Raw genomic sequence first — 6,555 nt, 5'->3', positions numbered from 1 at the left:
CACCAGGCTCTTCTGTCCATGGGATTCTCCAGGCAAGAGTACTGGACTGGGTTGCATGCCCTCCTCCAGGGATCTTCCCCACCCAGGGATTGAAACCTTGTCTCTTATGTCAGCAGACAGGTTCTGTACCACTAGTGCCACCTAGGAAGCCCATTCTGCCATGTACTGTCATTTAAATGTTTTTAAATGTCTTATGCAGGAGACCTGGGTTCAATCCCTGGGTTGGGAAGATCCCCTGGAAGAGGGCATGGCAACCCACTTCAGTGTTCTTGCCTGGAGAATCCCCATGGACAGAGAGTCCAGCAGGCTACAGTCCATGGGGTCACAAAGAGTCGAACATGACTGAGCAACTAAGCACAGCATAGCACACATGCGTTTTATACATTTAAGGTAATCTTCTAGACGTTATCTAGTCTAATATTCATGTTCATCTGTTTCCCTATTATTCAACTACCAGAAAGTTCTCAATATCTGTTTCTGTATGTAAAGTTAATAGTTTTCAAATCAATTACTTTCATAACTTTACTTTTGCAATATATACACATTAATATCTTAGCAGATTAATAGAATTTCAGAACATAAAATACATTCATTCAGTTGGTCCTTCAGCAAATATTTTTTGAGCACCTACAGAGGGCCAAGAATTACTTTAATCACTGGTTTTAGCAATCAAGAATTTCTGCCTTCATGCAGCTTACATTCAAGTATGGTTTTTCACTTCAACTTATATCCTAAATGTTTACTTGTACTAGAAAGTGAATATTCAGATATTAACAGTAAGTCTGAATTATTTGTAATAGATGATTCTGTGTCCATCATGTTGTATCACTTTTCACATCACATCACTTTTCACAGTGTAGAGTTCTTATGAAAAATTGCTACCCAGCCAGAAGTTGTATTTCCAGCCCCCTTTATATCTTATTCAGTTCTTGCCTATAATTAGCTTTTGCCAATAGAATGACAGCAGAGTTGGCATGTCAATTCTAGGATCCAAAGGTATTTTAGTAGTTGATATACCTTCTCTGTTCTTTTTGCGTTTTACTGGCTAGAGGCAGATGACTATGTGGTCCTGGGTTCTGGAGGATCTTGGAACACAAACAGAGCCAACCTCTGATTCACTTTAGATAGGAAAAGGGTCCAAAGACAAGTAACTCAGACTTTCATGTGAGCCAAAAATAAACTTTACTGGGTTAAGCTTCTGAGATGTGGGGTGTGTTTATTTTAGCAATTAACATTACCATAACAGATGTTGTTAATCTGAATAGGTTGATGTTCATCTGGAAAAAGAACCATTATCATTGATCTAGTATAATTTCAGAGTTGCCAAAAATCATATTGAAAGAAGTTGTCAGCTATTCTGTCTCCCAAAGGGCAAGGCAAATGCCGAAGAGCAAATTTGGCTAAATATTGAGACCAATACAAACTTAAATCTATCCCTAACAGTTCGTGAATAAAAAAGGAAAAATATGAAGACAAAAAAGAATGATTGTATAAGAAAAGTAGGAATAAGTTTGAGCACACTTTAGTCCATGCACCATATTTATATAGTTATTATATTAAGTGAATACTATTCAAATTCTGATAAAATAAGACTAAGGAATGTAGAAGGGATATGATGTAGGAATTCCTCATTCAATATGATAGTAAGTGTAAAAGGTGTCAGGAATTCAAATATATACATGCTTTTTATGCTCATATAGGAATAGAATTTGTTGCTTCTCCAGGAGTGGAACCAGTCACTAGAAACAGAGGTGGAAGTAAGGCTTTTCATCTTTCACTCTTGAATATGGTACCATATGGATACATTACCTATTTTAAAATACATTTTTAATAAATGCAAAATTTTATGATTAGCTTGTGATAATTGATCAGGGAATAAATAAGTTTACTAAATTTCAACAAAATTTCAGCAAAATCCTTTATGAATATCGGTATGTGGGATTGAAAAATTGATAACCATAATTTAGTAAATACCTTTAATGATATCCTTCCATTGAACCTGTGAAGTTTCACATGTTTTCAGTTATAGCAGCTATTAAAATCAATGTTGAAACTGAACTTAGAATTACATCAGAATTACAATAGCCTAAAATGATAATGGAGAAGGAAATGGCAACCACTCCAGTATTCTTGCCTGGGAAATCCCATGGACGGAGTATCCTACTAGGCTACAGTCCCTGGGGTCAAAAAAGATTCGAACACAATTTAGCAACTAAACAAAATAATAAAATCAAAATTTTGTAAAATGTTGAAGCATATTCAATTCAATTGCTTCATCTAAAATACTGTAATATTATAATATATTAATAAAATATACCAAAATTTTTGTCTAATAATAATTTGTCATATTTTCTTTAATTCATCCATTAGCAGTCTCTTTTGTGTGTATTTTAATAGCATATATAAAATATTAGTACAGAACAATACTGAATCATAGGTTAAGAAATACATTATTAGGAATGGATGCTCAAAAAGTTTCTACTGATAGGCTGTGGAATCAAACTTTAGAGACATTTGCTGTGCACTGACTGCCATGAGAGCTCTGAGAGAGCATCTCTGACCTGACTCACCTGGTCAGAACTCCCTCAGAGCTCAGCCTGAGCTGAGACTTGAAGGCTAATAGGATGTGAATAGAAGAAAGGATGCGGAGGACATTGTGAAGCAAGATGACATAAATGGAACTATTAAGACTTGTTTAGGACATTAAAGCAATTCTTCAAGTGGGGCCCGGTACCATCCATACCAGCATCACTGAAATGATTGTTTAAGATGCCTTACTGAAACCTGAATGAAAATTTCTAACGTAGGGAGTCAGAATTATTCATTTTTATCAAGATCAAGATGACTTTTATGTTTACCAACATTTGAAAAGTTCTAAATCCCATGTGCATATTCTAGGTGATACTTTGATTTGTATTGCAGAGACACCAAAGATGACCTTACAGAATAAACAAAAAACAAAACAAAGACAGTGGTCAATTCCAGAATGGGAAATTGAAAAATGATTTGGTTAGGTTGAAAAATTCAACCATAGGTCATCCCTATTACCAACAATTAATTCAGTTAAAAAAATTTTTTTTGTTTGTTTCCATTAAGTGGAGAGCAGGCTTCCTTGGTGGCTCAGATGGCCCAGAGATACATATACTATGTTTCTGGTCATGCAGAGCATTACAGAGACACAGAAGTTATCTAAGTTTTGGTTTGCTTATGTGGTACCCTGCAAAGTAGCAATTCCATCTTGGTCTAGAAAGTTACTTCAACATGTGGAAGAAAGCCAGGCAAAAGCAAGTGCACAAAAAGTTTAATTCAAAAAATAATAATGTTAAATTCCAACAACCAATCAATTTGTAGAAATGTTTCACCAACCCTAATTTTGATTTTATTTTACTAGTAAAATACAAGTAATCAAACAAATGGTGAGGGGAGACACACTTCACCTTTTAAATCAGAAGATATTTCAAGATCACTAGCAACACTGTTGGTATGAGTATGGGAAACACACATTGTTGTACACTATTAATGACTGTAATTTGGAATAACTATTCTGAAGAACAGTATAAGAAAATATATCAAGACTTAAAATTTGCTTACTCTTTAAAGTCAGGTTTTCCCAGGAATTACTCCTATGGAAGTACTTGCACATCTGTGCAAAGATCCATGTATAATGTCGTTTAGAAAGTTTTCCTGATGCAATGGTAACCTCCAAATTACCATTTTGGCACTCTATTCAGACACTAAATTACCATTCAGGTACTCTATCCTACATGTCATGGACAGGAAATCCTTACAACTCAAATTAAGATGCTCAAATCCCATAATTTATTGAACCACTTTTAAACAGAAGTCAATTAGTGAAGATTAAGACATTTAGAATACAGTGCCAGGGAGGTAGGAGGACCACACCACCTGAATCCTGGGTTATGCAGTCTTGTCCTGTCTGCTGAAGCAATCTTGACTTCTGAACATGCAGTTATAAGAACCGAAGTTGAAGTTGAAAGAGGGGCTCAGCAGGATGAGGGATTCCTAGAGTCAATACGTGCTTGCTCTGTTAGAAATGTGCAGAAGCAAGTATGCCTGGTTAACGGCTTGCTAAGAGCTATGTTCTTTATCTGTGTTTCTAGGGAGGAATATTCACTGGGGTCTGACTCTTTGCGACCCCATGGACTGGGGCCTGCCATGCTCCTCTGTCCACGAGATTTTCCAGGCAAGAATACTGGAGTGGATTGCCATTTCCTTCTCCAGGGGATCTTCCCAACCCAGGGATCAAACCCGGGTTTCCTGCATTCCAGACAGTCTTTACTGTCTGAGCCACCAGGGAAGCCCAGATCCATTTACTAGCTGTATACAATTGGGTACTTAGCCTCCCTTAGCTTCAATTTTCTAGACTGTAGAATGCAGATAATAAGTGCCTTAGTAGGGGTGAAAACATGTGCAAAGAGCAGAGTGCAATGCCAAGATCACATTAGTGGACTAATAAATGCCTTGTATTAGACAAAGCACTTAATCCTCTTCTGCCCTCTATGTGATTCCTGATAGTGTGAAAAGACCTACTAGTCACGGTGCTAGAAAACCTCCACAAACTGCAAAGGACTCTTTCCAAGACAGACGAGCTCATGGTACCTTAATTGCAATCCAACAAAGCCTGATAAGGGAATCTGCTTTCCCCACTGTCTCCCACTATAAAGTTGAAAGTATAATATACCCCAGACTTAATAAGATCATTATTAAATAACTAAAACTTGGAATTAGAAAGGAGTATTACTAAACTGTAGTCTGTATAAGATCATTGTGAGCAGTGTTTCTCAATCCTCTTCACACCCAGTATCATCTTTTCTGTAACATTCATGTTATTATCTTGAAAGTCATACACAATTTTTCAAGTTAGTAAACACATTTTAAATATTATCAGTATAATAAAAGGAAAGCAAAATAATTAAATAATATGTATTTCAATATAGAAATGCTCTGGCTTGATGAACTTTATGACATAATGTAGTACTCAGATGCTTGCACATATTGGCTAATTCATCATGAATGTGGCAGTTACATTACAAGTGTGTTGTGTGTGCATGCTCATTTGCACAGTTGTGTCTGACTCTTTGTGATGCCATGGACTGTAGCCCACCAGGCTTCTCTGTCTATAGCATTCTCCAGGTAAGAATACTGGAGTGGGTTGCCATTTCCTATTTCAGGGGATCATCCCGACCCAGGGATTGAACCTGTGTCTCTTGCATGTCCTGCATTGGCAGGTGGATTTTTTACCACTGAGCCACCTGGGAAACCCTACCAGTGTGTTGTATCAACAACCAACTACCATGAGCCACAAAACCATTGATGATGTAATTTTCCACAGAAGTAAATAACTTTTGATAAAGTTCTGATCAAAATGGGTATTTTTCCTCTAGTTTACAAAGTGGTTGAATTCCTGTAAATTTTAGTATGTATTAAAACCCTGCAGAAAATACTCTAAATATGGAATTAGGTAGGAAGCTCACTTAAAATGTGGATTCTGAAGCCTCATCTTCAGAGATACTGACTCTGTAATCTAAGAGTCTACATCAGCCTCCAGGTAGAGATTCTGATTCAGGCATTCTGTTTTCTAATTGAATTGGGGAAGGGGTGGTTGTCCGGCAGAGGGAACCTTGATGGTTAACTAGGAACCAAAACCCAGGTTGGCCATGCCTACTGTAAAGTAATAGGGTGAGAGTAAGGAACTTAGAATTAAGTTGTGTCTTAGAAATAACAAAGTGGTTGAATTCCTGTAAATTTCAGCATGTATTAAAACCCTGCAGAAAATACTCTCAATATGGAATTAGGTAGGAAGGTCACTTAAAATGTGGGCTCTGGACCCTCATCTCCAGAGATTTTTGACTCTGGTATTTAAGATAGGACTAAGAGTCTACATTAGCTTCCTGGTAGAGATTCTGATTTTCAGGCATTCTGTTTTCTATTTGAATTGGGGAGGGGGTGGTCTAAATAGCCTTTTTGATCAGAACTTTATCAAAAGTTGTTTACCTCTGTGGAAAATTACATCGTCAGTGGCTTTGTGGCTTATGATATTCGGTTGCTGATACAACACACTTGTATGGTAAGCGAAAGACGACAGGATTCTGGTTCCGGGAGGAGGGTGGCCACGTGTGTGGATGAATCATTTCACTTTCCCTAGGAATTGTTTATTTAGACTTTCAGCTCCATCTGTTACCCAATTACTACTCCATTCCTCTTTGCTTCCTTTCCCACACCTGCTATCATCCTGTCTACCCCTGTCTTTGACTTTTCCTCTACCCCCCTACACCACAGAGTCCCTTGCTACATACCCAGATTTCTTGTCCAGATTTCCGTCACCAGCTTCTCCGCAGCCCCTTGTCTTCTTCCCTTTGGTAAATCTCCGGCAATTCTCCCGCAACATCCTCGCTCCTCCTTAAAATGGGAGAAGGGAGGCTCCCACCCTCAGCCTAGACAGGGGCCCAAATCGTTTGCCCGGGTCCCCGCCATCTCCTTGCGTCGCCGTAATTTGCTTTCCCCACCCCTCCCCTTTCGGCATCCTGCCCCCGC

The 6,555-nt window shown here is 38.1% G+C and overlaps 1 protein-coding gene across 1 annotated transcript in view; it reads right to left on the bottom strand.

The window, feature by feature from the left end:
* NCAPG (non-SMC condensin I complex subunit G) overlaps positions 1 to 6,508 on the bottom strand; it is a 76,857-nt gene extending 70,349 nt beyond the window's left edge. The window contains exon 1 of the mRNA XM_027544138.1: positions 6,318 to 6,508. The gene's annotated coding sequence lies outside the window, so the exon portion shown is untranslated. The remainder of the gene's footprint in view (positions 1 to 6,317) is intronic.
* Between the last annotated feature and the right edge of the window lie 47 nt (positions 6,509 to 6,555).

The sequence above is a fragment of the Bos indicus x Bos taurus genome, chromosome 6 (genome assembly GCF_003369695.1).
Source record: "Bos indicus x Bos taurus breed Angus x Brahman F1 hybrid chromosome 6, Bos_hybrid_MaternalHap_v2.0, whole genome shotgun sequence".
NCBI lineage: Eukaryota > Metazoa > Chordata > Mammalia > Artiodactyla > Bovidae > Bos > Bos indicus x Bos taurus.
The sequence above is the reverse complement of the archived record's forward strand: the minus strand, read 5'-3'. Positions and strand labels throughout refer to the sequence as shown.